At 46.5% G+C, this 14,160-nt stretch overlaps 1 protein-coding gene across 2 annotated transcripts in view; it reads right to left on the bottom strand.

Annotated features, from left to right (window-relative positions):
* Positions 1-8,067: 8,067 nt before the first annotated feature.
* CCDC78 (coiled-coil domain containing 78) overlaps positions 8,068-14,160 on the bottom strand; it is a 69,716-nt gene continuing 63,623 nt past the window's right edge. For both annotated transcript variants that reach the window (XR_013347388.1, XR_013347389.1), the window contains 2 exons: positions 9,252-9,635; positions 8,068-8,673 (listed from right to left, as the gene is read on the bottom strand). The gene's annotated coding sequence lies outside the window, so the exon portion shown is untranslated. The remainder of the gene's footprint in view (positions 8,674-9,251; positions 9,636-14,160) is intronic.

Genomic DNA, 14,160 nt, shown 5'->3' with positions numbered 1-14,160 from the left:
GTAATACACCAAAGCTCCCAAGCAGTGACAGTGCATAGGACATGGCCACATATAGTATCACCCAACCCCAGAAATCACAAGCTTTTAAATAATACTAGAAATCAGCTTCTTTTTATTTGCCTTCTGATTTTTGAACCCTTTCAAACTTTTTTCCACAGCCAAGAGGGCAAGAAATTTCATTTTTTTAAATGAAAAGTCAGATTTTCACATATTCACAGGACTCCAGGAGATGTAGCTTTTGGAGAAACACAATATACCACAAAACACACAAAATTAACAGAGCTGACAACACTGACCACTACATTTTCTCAGTGGCGCTCCCTGGGTCACTTCCTGCTAAAGAGTCGGGGGTGGGAGGTGGGAAATGAGATTGCAAGGGAACAGCCTACATTGTCAGAGAACTCCCCTGGGAGCTTCAGAGCAAGGTTACACTATGGCTAATCTCAGCAGCTGGTTTACATCACAGAGTTGTAATAGATACTGTGGAAGAGCGAGACCGCTGCAATCTGTTCCCAATTGGCCCCTTCACTATATTGATTTTCTTCCCTTTCACAATCAGGTCCTGGCTGAGAGATCACCTCTAGCCACCCCTAAAGCCTTGGGGCCAGCTCCCCTTCCAATTCATTATTTTAAATAAATATCCTTCATTACAGAAGCCAAGGAAAGAAAACAAACCCATGTACTCCCATTGCATCTTTAACCGATCTCTAGCCGGCTTCACAGAGATCACTTCATAGCAGCAGCAGGACAAGTACTTGCCGCTTGAGCTAACGCAGAATCACCACCCACCATGAGCAGTATGAAGGCTGTAACACACATTTTAGCAATTCTGATTCCGTCCAGTAGAAGGCAAGGTAGTACATCAGTAGTAGGCATTTCCCTTCAACAGTCCCCAGTAGTGTACAATTTTACAGTTAATTTTAAGGCAACTTGTCTGAATGTGACAGAACCTAGGATACAAAGCCACAAAGATTATGGACTAAAATCACAGGCATCAAGAAGAAGCAATCTATAGCAATTTTACAACCCTTAAAAAACCCACAACATTATTTTTAATTATTGCAGTGTGGATCAGTGTCCATTTTACATCCCAGTTGCCTGTTTCTTTGGAAAAATTTTCCATCAAAATCTTTGGCCTGTCAGCTATAATACATGCATATTTCTCAGCAGTGACAAATTATAAGAAACCTGAATCACTCGAAGTTAGAGAGAGGGCAAGCCAGCCCCCACTGACATGGATGGGAGCTGCACCTGCTTACATTTGGAGCAGAACCTCGAATACAGTTTTTTAAATATGTTAAACATGTGCTTAAGATTGGATCAGTTCAGTGCCCTAGAGGGGAGGGGCTGGAAGAGCCCCAGGGAATGCAGGCAGGTGTTGCACATGCTTTCCCCATGCAGCAATGGCCATGCACCTCAATCCTGGCCTGTAGACTCCCTCTATTATACTTCCAGGAAGACTGACAGTCATTTCAAACTTTGCAGTAGCTCGGTGATGTGGGCAGCCAGGTGGTTAAGGCTTTGGGCTAAGAAATCAGGGGATGGAGTTTGTTTCCTGGCTCTGCCACAGACTTCCTATTTCATTTTGCACAAGTCACTTCATTGCTCTGTGCCTCAGTTTCCCCATCTGTAAAATGAGGATAGCAGCCTTCCTTTCTCCTGCCTCTTGTCTGTCTTGTCTATTTAGATTGTTTGCTCTTTGGGGCAGGGACTTGTTCCCATTTAATCACATGACTCCAACAGCAGGGGCTTTAAGGAAAAAAACCACACCAACTATTGTGAGACTCGCAATAAAAGTCACAAGTTGGCAACATTGGTTAATGGTGCTCTTTCCTCCAAGTTAGTACAGTGCTGTAGGGCTGCTGCTAGAAGTCCAATAGTTCAGATAAGTTTTTAAAAAAGAGCTCCTGATGACTTGCAGTCATTTAAGATCCAATAGCACACTTCACTAGAGAGCCATGTTAACCCAGTGTTCTAGTTAAATTCCACACTGGGTAGTTACATCCCACCTACCTAAACTCGTTCTGCAGTTTCCAATCAATATAATATTCTTCTTAACTTCCTGTCCTAACATAGTGTATAATGTTCTGTAAGTGGGCATCTGAGCTGAAACAGCAGGCCTCAGAAAATATTTCTTTATATTTAACAATACAGTACAGAGAGACTAGAATGACATCTTCTTTCATTTGTACAGATCTATATAGCTATAACTATATTGAAATGATCGGTTTATTTTAATCTGTAGCAGGCAGCCTAGAAGGAGTGGGGCTGGGGAAGATTCTAGGCAGAGATCCATGTAGAGTAGCTTTAGTGTTAACTTTGTTATCCTTATTTTTAAAAAAGAGTTCCTTGTTCAGTATTAGAAGAAATTGACTTGCTCTGATTCTTCACCATTGACATGGCATGCTATAGTTATAGGACACTGTTACCAGCCGTTCCCCTTTCATGGGTCTCACACACCACATTAGCTCTGGATTAACATGGAGCTCTTCTACCATTCTCCCTGACCAGGAAGCTGGGAACCTTGGGAACGCCTCCTTGTGGCCAGTTCTTCAGACAGGAGCTAGAGCCATGCTGTGGCCAGAGAGACATGTTTACCTAACCTACTTGGTCTCAAAAGATGGTGTATTAAGGAAAGTTCATCTCAATTTAACTCCCGCAGAGAAGTCCTCCCAGAGCACTCATCCAGTGTGTCGCCTCCCCTCTCCCAGTCCCAGTGTTTGTTTGTACAGTATGTGGCTATAAAGCTATTTATGTAATGAGGTGAACAATAGGCTTCATGCTGAGCCACTTTGGCTAGTAAGCATCAGAATGATGGATCTCTCCCCACTGCGGGTATCAGTCCATAAGGACAGCGTGGTGCTTTTACCAGCACAGGCAGAGGGTCTAGCACTCTTGTTTATAGAAGCTTTGCCTCCCAAGCCCCTGGTCTCTCACTGTCTCATGTCTAATCTCCCTCCTCAGCTTTTGTGGTGTATACTGTAATCTGAAGCTGACTGTTTACATTCCAGTGTAGCCAAGGCTCAGAGATCAGTAAAGTTAGTGCAGATGGGAAAGCTAGGAAGCTCGGAGCTCTGACCTACTAAAAAGGAGCAAAAGCTCCATCGGCAAGGCAGGAGCCAGGGCTTGAATCCATGTCCAGCTGAATCCATTGTGGGTGCTTCCCCTCCCAGTGGCTGCACAGCACTTGGAGCCTGTTCAATGTAGGCCTAGGGTCCATGTCAGGGCTTTGCTTTTCATCACTGGTAAATGAAGACTGAAAGACCATCTATCTGCTGTTAATCCAGACGCTATTAGCCAATGTCTTTCAACTAGGATAGCCACAGGGGAAATCTCAGACTGAACTTCAGGCCCACCTGAAATAGGGTCCGAGTCTTACCCACCCACCAATGCATACAATAGAGTTAGAAACTAAAGAGGGTTTTTGATCCTCTCTCAGATGACCCTCTCGACATCAATACTGTATGTGTCTATACCCGCTCTTGAGGGAGAAAACCCAGACATGCACTGCAACTTGGTCAGTACCACTGTCCATCCATCCCTCCTACACCCAGGTTTCCTCATTCATCAGTTGGCCTACTCCCCAAATGGGCACAAAGAGATGCAATATGATAAAAGAAGAACCTTAATCAATTTGGAAAGGGAGCACACAAAGATTCTCATACACCTATACTTTCCAGTATATTGTACTGAAATGCTGGATTCAAGATTATGAACATTTGTTTTGGGGCTGTAGAGAATCTTCCAAAACCTGTCCCCTGATTCTCAACCTGTGTTTGGATGAGAAGCAACAGGCATGAAAACATGAGATAAATTGCTGATTCTAGAGAGGCTGGGGTGACTGAGCGGTTGATAGTGCAGGAAAGACACTATCCAATGGGGAACGGGGAAGACGACTGAAAAGAACAATGGAAGGGGAGTTTGATTAACCATGCAGGACATTGCTGAAGCATACACAGCCCTAAGCCTGAGACAGTTGCCTGGCTGGTCTCAAGTCTTTCTAAAGATCAAGATTTTGTTCTTTGAATTGCTGGCCAGAACTATATTTCCTCACTAGCTTTAGGGAAAAAAACTAGGGCTGTCAAGTGATTAAAAACATTAATCACCATTAATTGCACTGTTAAACAATAATAGAATACCATTTATTTAAATATTTTTGGATGTTTTCTATATTTTCAAATATAGCGATTTCAGTTACAACACAGAATAAAAAGAACACAGTGCTCACATTATATTTATTTTTATTACAAATATTTGCACTGTAAAAAACAAAATAAATAGTATTTTTCAATTCACCTAATACAAGTACTGTAGTGCAATCTCTCTATCATGAAAGTTGAGCTTACAAATGTAGAATTATGTACAAAAAAAACCTGCATTCAAAAATAAAACAATGTAAAACTTTAGAGCCTACAAGTCCACTCAGTCCTACTGTTTGTTCATTCAATCACTCAGACAAACAAGTTTGTTTACATTTGCAGAAGATCTTGCTGCCTGCTTCTTGTTTAAGTCACCTGAAAGTGAGAACAGCCGTTTGCATAGCATTGTTGTAGCCGGCATTGCAAGATATTTACGTGCGTTGTGCTTCGGCCACCATTCCAGAGGACATGCTCCCATGCTAATGACGCTCGTTAAAAAAATAATGCCTTAATTAAATTTGTGACTGAACTCCTTGGGGGAAAATTTTACGTCTGCTGCTCTGTTTTACCACATTCAGCCATATAGTTCATGTTATAGCAGTCTCGGATGATGACCTAGCATATGTTGTTCATTTTAAGAACACTTTCACTGCAAATTTGACAAAATACAAAGAAGATACCAATGTAAAATTTCTAAAGATAGCAACAGCACTTGACCCAAGATTTAAGAATCTGAAGTGCCTTCCAAAATCTGAGAGGGACGAGGCGTGGAGCATGCTTTCACAAGTCTACAAAGAGCAACACTCCGATGTGGAAACTATAGAACCCAAACCACCAAAAATGAAAATCAATCTTCTGCTGGTGGCATCTGACTCAGATGATGAAAGTGAACATGAGTCAATCTGCACTGCTTTGGATCGTTATCGAGCAGAACCTGTCATCAGCATGGACACATGTCCTCTGGAATAGTGGTTGAAGTATCAAGGGACACATGACTCTTCAGCGCATCTGGCATGTAAATAACTTGTGACCCAGGTGTTAGAGGGCTTTCCCTTCACTCCCTCCCCTGGTTCTTGTCACACAGACAGAGAGCAGAACACCAGAAGTCCAAAGTGCAGGCAATTCGAGGTTTATTGGGGTTAGTTCCAAACAAGCATATCCATAGCTCTACACACCAGCAGTCTGTTTCCCAGTGTTCCGTTCTCAGCTCTGACGCCGCAGAGCCTTGCCTGTGTCCCCATTCTCCCTATTCCCTCCTCCTCCTTCTTAGCAGGCCCAAATATACCTGCAATGCATGCCCACAGTCCCACCCCTTACAATTTAGGGTCATGTTCCATTTTTGGGTCTGGGGTCTTCATCCCACCCCTTTTGTACCCCATGGGAGGGGTAACGAGTGAGGTTGTGCTGCAGTCAGGGATGGGGATTTCTTTGGTCTTTTAGGGTATGTCTACACTACGAAATTAGGTCAAATTTATAGAAGTCGGTTTTGTAGAAAGCGTTTTTATACAGTCGATTGTGTGTGTCCCCACATAAATGTTCTAAGTGCATATAGTCGGCAGAGTATGTCCACAATACCGAGGCAACCGTCGACTTCTGGAGTGTTGCACTGTGGGTAGCTATCCCACAATTCCCGCAGTCTCCGCCGCCCATTGAAATTCTGGGTTGAGATCCCAATGCCTAATGGGGCAAAAACATTGTCGTGGGTGGTTCTGGGTACATGTCGTCAAGCCCTCCCTCCGTGAAAGCAAGGGCAGACAATCATTTTGCGCCTTTTTTCTTGAGTTACCTGCGCAAACGCCATACCACGGCAAGCATGGAGCCTGCTCAGCTAACCGTCACTGTATGTCTCCTGGGTGCTGGCAGACGCAGTACTGCATTGCTATACAGCAGAAGTTTATTGACTTTTGGCAGCAGACAGTGCAGTATGACCGGTTGCCGTCGTCGACGTAGTCCTGGGTGCTCTTTTAACCGACCTCGATGAGGTCAGGGGCACGTGGGCAAACATGGGAGTGACTCAGCCAGGTCATTTCCCTTTTAAGTTTCGTCTCATGGCAATTCAGTCCTACCGGCAGTGCACTGTCTTTTAATCAGCAGCCAGCAGAAGACGATGGCCAGCAGTCATACTGCACCGTCTTCTGCCGAGCACCCAGGAGATGACGATGGCTAGCGGTCATACTGCAAGTCTGCTGCCAGCAAGATGTATATAGATGAAGTGGATCAAAACAAGAAATAGACCAGATTTGTTTTATATTCATTTTCTCCTCCTTCCCTCCGTGAAATCAACGGCCTGCTAAACCCAGTTTTCAGTTCTTGAGGTTTTGAGTTCTATCCTTGAGGGGGCCATTCTGTTTCTCGCAAAGCCACCCCCTCTGTTGATTTTAATTCCACGTAAGCCAACCCTGTAAGCCATGTCGTCAGTCGCCCCTCCCTCCGTCAGGGCAACGGCAGACAATCGTTCCGCGTCTTTTTTCTGTGCAGACGCCATACCACAGCAAGCATGGAGCCCACTCAGATCACTTGGGCAATTAGGAGCACATTAAACACCACACGCATTATCCAGCAGTATATGCAGCACCAAAACCTGCCAAAGCGAAACCGGGCGAGTACGCGACGTCAGCACGGTGATGAGAGTGATGAGGACATGGACACAGACTTCTCTTAAAGCATAGGCCCTGGCAATGTGGGCATCATGGTGCTAATGGGGGAGGTTCATGCCGTGGAACGCCGATTCTGGGCTCGGGAAACAAGCACAGACTGGTTGGACCGCATAGTGTTGCAGGTCTGGGACAATTCCCAGTGGCTGCAAAACTTTCGCATGTGTAAGGGCGCTTTCATGGAACTTTGTGACTTGCTTTCCCCTGCCCTGAAGTGCAAGAATACCAAGATGAGAGCAGCCCTCACAGTTGAGAAGCGAGTGGCAATAGCCCTGTGGAAGCTTGCAACGCCAGACAGCTACCTGTCAGTCAGGAATCAATTTGGAGTGAGCAAATCTACTGTGGGGGCTGCTGTGATGCAAGTAGCCAACACAATCAAAGATCTGCTGATATCAAAGGTAGTGACTCTGGGAAATGTGCAGGTCATAGTGGATGGCTTTGCTGCAATGGGATTCCCTAACTGTGGTGGGGCTATAGACGGAACCCATATCCCTATCTTGGCACCGGAGCACCAAGCCGGCAAGTACATAAACCGCAAGGGGTACTTTTCAATAGTGCTGCAAGCACTGGTGGATCACAAGGGACGTTTCACCAACATCAGTGTGGGCTGGCCGGGAAAGGTACATCTTCAGGAACTCTGGTCTGTTTCAAAAGCTGCAGGAAGGGACTTTATTCCCAGACCAGAAAATAACCATTGGGGATGTTGAAATGCCTATACTTATCCTTGGGGACCCAGCCTACCCCTTAATGCCATGGCTCATGTAGCCATACACAGGCAGCCTGGACAGTAGTCAGGAGCTGTTCAACTACAGGCTGAGCAAGTGCAGAATGGTGGTAGAATGTGCATTTGGATGTTTAAAAGTGCGGTGGCGCAGTTTACTGACTCGGTTAGACCTCAGCGAAACCAATATTCCCACTGTTATTACTGCTTGCTGTGCGCTCCACAATATCTGTGAGAGTAAGGGGGAGACGTTTATGGTGGAGTGGGAGGTTGAGGCAAATCGCCTGGCTGCTGGTTATGCACAGCCAGAAACCAGGACGGTTAGAAGAGCACAGGAGGTCACGGTGCGCATCACAGAAGCTTTGAAAACCAATTTCATGACTGGCCAGGCTACGGTGTGAAAGTTCTGTTTGTTTCTCCTTGATGAAACCCCCCCGCCCCTTGGTTCACTCTACTTCCATGTAAACTAACCACCCTCCCCTCCTCCCTTCGCTCACCGCTTGCAGAGGCAATAAAGTCATTGTTGCTTCACATTCATGCATTGTTTATTAATTCATCGCAGAAATAGGGGGATAACTACCAAGGTAGCCCAGGAGGGGTGGTGGAAGAGAGAAGCACCAGGAGGGGTGGTGGAGGAGGGAAGGACAAGGCCACACAGGACTTTAAAACTTATTGAATGCCAGCCTTCTGTTGCTTGGGCAATCCTTTGGGGTGGAGTGGCTGGGTGGCCGGAGGCCCCCCACCGCGTTCTTGGGCGTCTGGGTGAGGAAGCTATGGAACTTGGGGAGGAGGGCGGTTGGTTACACGGGCTGTAGCGGCGGTCTGTGCTCCTGCTGCCTTTCCTGCAGCTCAACTATACGCTGGAACATACTAGTTTGATCCTCCAGCAGCCTCAGTATTGAGTCCTGCCTCCTCTCATCACGCTGCTGCCACCTTTCAGCTTCAGCCCTCTCTTCAGCCCACCACCTCTCCTCCCGGTCATTTTGTGCTTTCCTGCACTCTGACATTGTCTGCCTCCACGCATTCGTCTGTGCTCTGTCAGTGTGGGAGGACAGCATGAGCTCAGAGAGCATTTCACTGCGAGTGTGTTTTTTTCACCTTCTGATCTTTGCTAGCCTCTGGGAAGGAGAAGATCCTGTGATCCTTGAAACACATGCAGCTGGTGGAGAAAAAAAAGGGACAGTGGTATTTAAAAAGACACATTCTATAGAACAATGGGTACACTTTCACGGTAAGCCTTGCTGTTAACATTACATAAATAGCACATTACATACATAGTTCCAAGGTCGCATTTTGCCTCCCCCCACCGCGTGGCTAGCCCCTCCCTCCTCCCCATGGCTAACAGCAGGGAACATTTCTGTTCAGCCACAGGCAAACAGCCCAGCAGGAATGGGCACCTCTGAACGTCCCCTTAAGAAAAGCACCCTATTTCAACCAGGTCACCATGAATGATATCACTCTCCTGAGGATAACACAGAGAGATAAAGAACGGATGTTGTTTGAACGCCAGCAAACATATGCTGCAATGCTTTGTTCTGCAATGATTCCAGACTATGTGCTACTGGCCTGGCGTGGTAAAGTGTCCTACCATGGTGGACGGAATAAGGCTGCCCTCCCCAGAAACCTTTTGCAAAGGCTTTGGGAGTACATCCAGGAGAGCTGCGAATGCCAGGGCAAATTAATCATTAAACATGCTTGCTTTTAGACCATGTATAGTATTTTAAAAGGTACACTCACCAGAGGTCCCGTCTCCGCCTGGCGGGTCCGGGAGGCAGCCTTGGGTGGGTTCGGGGGCTCCTGGCTCCAGGTCCAGGGTGAGTAACAGCTCCTGGCTGTTGGGAAAACCGGTTTCTCCGCTTGCTTGCTGTGAGCTATCTTCCTCGTCCCCAAAACCTGCTTCCGTGTTGCCTCCATCTCCTTTGAAGGAGTCAAACAACGCAGCTGGGGTAGTGGTGGCTGAAACCCCTAAAATGGCTGCAGCTCATCATAGAAGCGGCATGTTTTGGGCTCTGGCCCGGAGCGGCCGTTCGCCTCTCTGGTTTTCTGGTAGGCTTGCCTCAGCTCCTTAAGTTTCATGTGGCACTGCTTCGCGTCCCTGTTATGGCCTCAGTCCTTCATGCCCTGGGAGATTTTGACAAATGTTTTGGCATTTTGAAAACTAGAACGTAGTTCTGATAGCACAGATTCCTCTCCCCACACAGCGATCAGATCCCGTACCTCCCGTTCGGTCCTTGCTGGAGCTCTTTTGCGATTCTGGGACTCCATCATGGTCACCTCTGCTGATGAGCTCTGCATGGTCACCTGCAGCTTGCCACGCTGGCCAAAGAGGAAACTGAAATTCAAAAGTTTGCGGGCCTTTTCCTGTCTACCTGGCCTGTGCATCTGAGTTGAGAGTGCTGTCCAGAGTGATCACAATGGAGCACTCTGGAATAGCTCACGGAAGCCAATACCATCTAATTGTGTTCACAGTACCCCAAATTCGACCCAGCAAGGCCGATTTCAGCGCTAATCCCCTTGTTGGGGGTGGAGTAAGGAAACTGATTTTAAGAGCCCTTTAAGTCGAAAAAAGGGCTTCGTCGTGTGGACGGGTGCAGGATTAAATCGATATAACGCTGCTAAATTCGACCTCAACTCCTAGACCAGGGCCAAGTGTTTTATATCTCCCCCACCCCATGCCCCTTTGACCCTCCTGACTGGTTGCTTGACCTTGCCTTCCTTGAGATAGGGTTTGAGGCAATCTTAAAGTGTGCTCTTGAGTAACATTTAACTGCTCTTATCTGTTCCCATTCTACTAACAAATCCAGCTGACTAGGCAGAAGCAACATCACAGTGTCTTTGTCCCTTGCTTACACATTTTAGTAGAAGAGTATCAAAAAGTCAAATCCAAAATTCTATCCCAGGCTAACAAACAGACCTATATACTAACAATAGACTACAACAGTGCCATGCAAACGCCTGTTTGCACTTTCAGGTGACATTGTAGTCAAGAAGCAGGCAGCACTACCTTCTGCAAATGTAAACAAATTTGTTTGTCTTAGCAATTGGCTGAACAAGAAGTAGGACTGATTGGACTTGTAGGCTATAAAGTTTAACATTGTTTTGTTTTTGAATGCAGTTATGTAACAAAAAACCTCACATTTGGAAGTTGCACTTTCATGATAAAGAGATTGCACTACAGCAGTTGTATGAGGTGAATTGAAAATACAATTTCTTTTATAATTTTTACAGTGCAAATATTTGTAATAAAAAATAATATAAAGTGAGCACTGTACACTTTTTATTCTGTGTTGTAACTGAAATCAATATATTTGGAAATGTGAAAAACATCCCAAAATACTTAATACATTTCAATTGGTATTCTATTGTTTAACAGTGTGTTGAATCATGATTAATTTTTGTGAGTTAATCATGTGAGTTAACTGCAATTAATTGACAGCCCTAGAAAAAACACAACTAATGTGTTTTCAGCAGATATTTTATGACCAGTACTGGTCACAGAATCATAGAAGATTAGGGTTGGATGAGACCTCAGGAAGTCATCTAGTCCAATCCCCTGCTCAAGGCAGGACTAACCCCAACTAAATTATCCCAGCCAAGGCTTTGATGGGTCAGTCCATCTCAAAATGGATATTGTAGAACTAGAGTGCGGTTCAGAGAAGGCAACTGAGAATTATAAGGGGCCTGGAAAACGCTGATTTGAAGAGTGTTTGAAAAGACTGGGATTGCTTATCATAGAAAGGGCATGAACAAGAGAGGAAATGGTGAACATATATAAAATAATGAATGACACAGAGGAAGTAGATAGAGAACATCCATTCTCCACGTTTCACAATACAAGAACAAAGAGACGTTCAATTAAATTGAAAGGTAATAAATTCAAAACTGATAAAGGGAAATACTTTTTCACTCAACATGTAAGAATATGCAACTCATTGCCACAGAATGTCAATGAGGTCAAGAGGATTCGACATTTCTACAGATCAAAATAGCCAGAGTAATGACAGCGAAGAGTTTTGGAAGGGATAAAAACCCCATGCTTCAGCATTTAAGCCAAATGTAACCCTTTCCGCCAGGTAGAGCCGACAGTAACCAGGGCCGGGTTCAATATCTAGGGGTTCCTTTTCAACAATACAACACAGAACCAGCTTGAGCCCCCACCCAATAACCTGGGAAAATCACACACCACCCCTGCGTGCCTGAGAGGCAATACTTCCCCACTCGCAAGCACAGAGTCTGAGTGTAGAAAAGAAACTTTTAATGAAAGGAGGGAAGTCACCTGATATTAATTAGGGGAAATGCCACAAGCAGGATTCATAAACATAAAACTGTGAGCAGGACACCCACCCTAGAGTGCATGGGGCAGTGCCTTCTGCCTCATGTTCTTGAGTTCTACAACCAAAAGTTCCTTTTCTGAGCTCCCTCATTATACCCCACTCTCAGTGGCTGTCCTTAGTCAGTGAGGACCAGGGTTCACAGGTGCATCTGTGTGAGCTGAGCTCTCACCCAGGGAAGAAGGTACCTTGCTTGCTCCGCCCTCTGAGCACTTGCACTGGCTGGCCACCCCACCAGCTACTGGTCTTCTCTGCCGGCTGCCCCACCATCCACTGGCCCCCTCGCCAGCTGCTCGTTCTGCTCACCGCCTCGCCAGCCACTCATTCTCCAGCCGACTGTCAGTCACCTTCTGCTGCCACCTGCCTCTCTGCTGTGACCTCTGCACATCAGTCTCTTAGTGATTTTCAGCTCTTTGCAGGTTAGGCAGAAACACTGCCCCACCACAAGTGAATTCAGCTCTCATTTGGGCACTTTAACATAACAAAAAGGCTCTTAATGAAGCCTATTTAGCTCTATCTTTTTTAACAGTGGGGAGGAAAAGGTTAAACCAGACTGAGGACCCTTAGGGAGAGTTCCCAACTCCTAGCTGGGACACCTATCCTCACCCCTCTTACTTTCACAGAGGTCTGGATTCAAGCCCCTGGCTTAGCGAGTTCCTTTCGGCTGAGGGTGACCCCTCAATTCGGAGAAACTCAGCACAGTTCTGCTCCCCGTTAGTCATACAATGAAGATAACATTGATAACATTTAACTACCCCTGCATTCAAGTGATTTGCCACCCAACACCAGCCAAAGCTGATCACTTGGAGTTACACAACTCCTGTCTGCTAGATACCTATGCAGACTATATGTGTTCATGTAAATACAGTTTGCTCCTGAAGTCTCTCCTGCTCCCGAACTAGCTGTCAGGGGAGAGTTCATTCAGACTCTGCTTACACAAAGTATTAGAGAGTAAGGTTAGGCCTGCATGGGGGCTGCTTATACCACATCTGCCTACTGTGGGGTTCTTCCTCATAATTTCCTGTCCTACAACCATCACCACCATCAGCAGACACCTCCTCTAGCCCTGCAAGAAGTTCAGGAACCTGTTCAAAATGCTGACAGTGCAGGCAGCAACTGGTTGAGAATGGAGAAATGTGCATCAGCACAAACTAAAGCAGGCTGAAAGAACTCAAGGGTTATCTCAACCAGCTAACACATGTTAAAAGTACAACTGTCTTGTCTACTTGGTCAGCTAACATGGGTTAAAAAAAACCACCTTTTTTTCTAGTAAAGATAAGGCCTGAGAAGGCTTTGCCTCATATTTAGCAAATGTGACTGAGCACACTCTCTTTATGCCCCAGGCAGGGCCTTGCAATATGGTTCATACAGTGATGCAGTTTTCCACCTGCAGCACAAAGAAGGTGCTCTGGGGACCAATTCTTGGGGTCTGTTGTGTGCCAGTCTCCAGGAATTATTTGGGGAGCATTACCAATACCCCCCATCATAACCTTCCCCAGTACCCCACCATCCAACCCTGGAACCTCCCGTCATAACTTTCCCCAGCGTCCCCAATCCAACCCCGGTAAGCTTCCCCAGTACCCCCCATCCAACCCCAGTACACCCAGTCATAACCTTCCCCAGTACCACCCATACAACCCTGGCACCTACCGTCATAACGTTCCGAAGTACACCCCCCATCCAACCCTGGTACCGCCTGTCATAACCTTCCCCAGTACAACCCTATCCAACCCAGGTACCAACCGTCAAAACCTTCGCCAGTATATGCCTATCCACCCCCAGTACCCCCCGTCACAACCTTCCCCGTAGCCCCCCATCCAAGTCCGGTACACCCCTCATGACCTACCCCAATACCCGCCATCCAACCAGGAGACCCCCTGCCGTCATAACCTTCCACAGTACTCTCCCCATCCAAAACCGGTACCCCCTGTCATAATCTTCCCCAGTACACACTGTCCTACTCCGGTACCCCCCTGTCATAATCTTCCCAGTATTCTTCCCATTGAACCCTGTTTCCTCCCCATTATAACCTTCTCCGGTACCCCCCTCTGCATCCAGCCCCAGTACCCCCAGTAATAACCTTCCTTAGTAGCCCCCATCCAAGCCCGGTACCCCCCTCATAACCTACCCCAGTACCCATCATCTGACCTCGGGACACGCCTCATAACCTTCCCCAGTACGCCCCATCCAACCCTGGTACCCCCGTCATAATCTTCCCCGGTACCCACCACCCAAGCCCAGTACCCCCTGTCATAACCTTCCCCAATACCCCCACATCCAACCCCTCATAACCTACCCCAGTTCCCCAGCTCCAA

The sequence above is a fragment of the Eretmochelys imbricata genome, chromosome 10 (assembly GCF_965152235.1).
Source record: "Eretmochelys imbricata isolate rEreImb1 chromosome 10, rEreImb1.hap1, whole genome shotgun sequence".
Lineage (NCBI taxonomy): Eukaryota > Metazoa > Chordata > Testudines > Cheloniidae > Eretmochelys > Eretmochelys imbricata.
The sequence above is the reverse complement of the archived record's forward strand: the minus strand, read 5'-3'. Positions and strand labels throughout refer to the sequence as shown.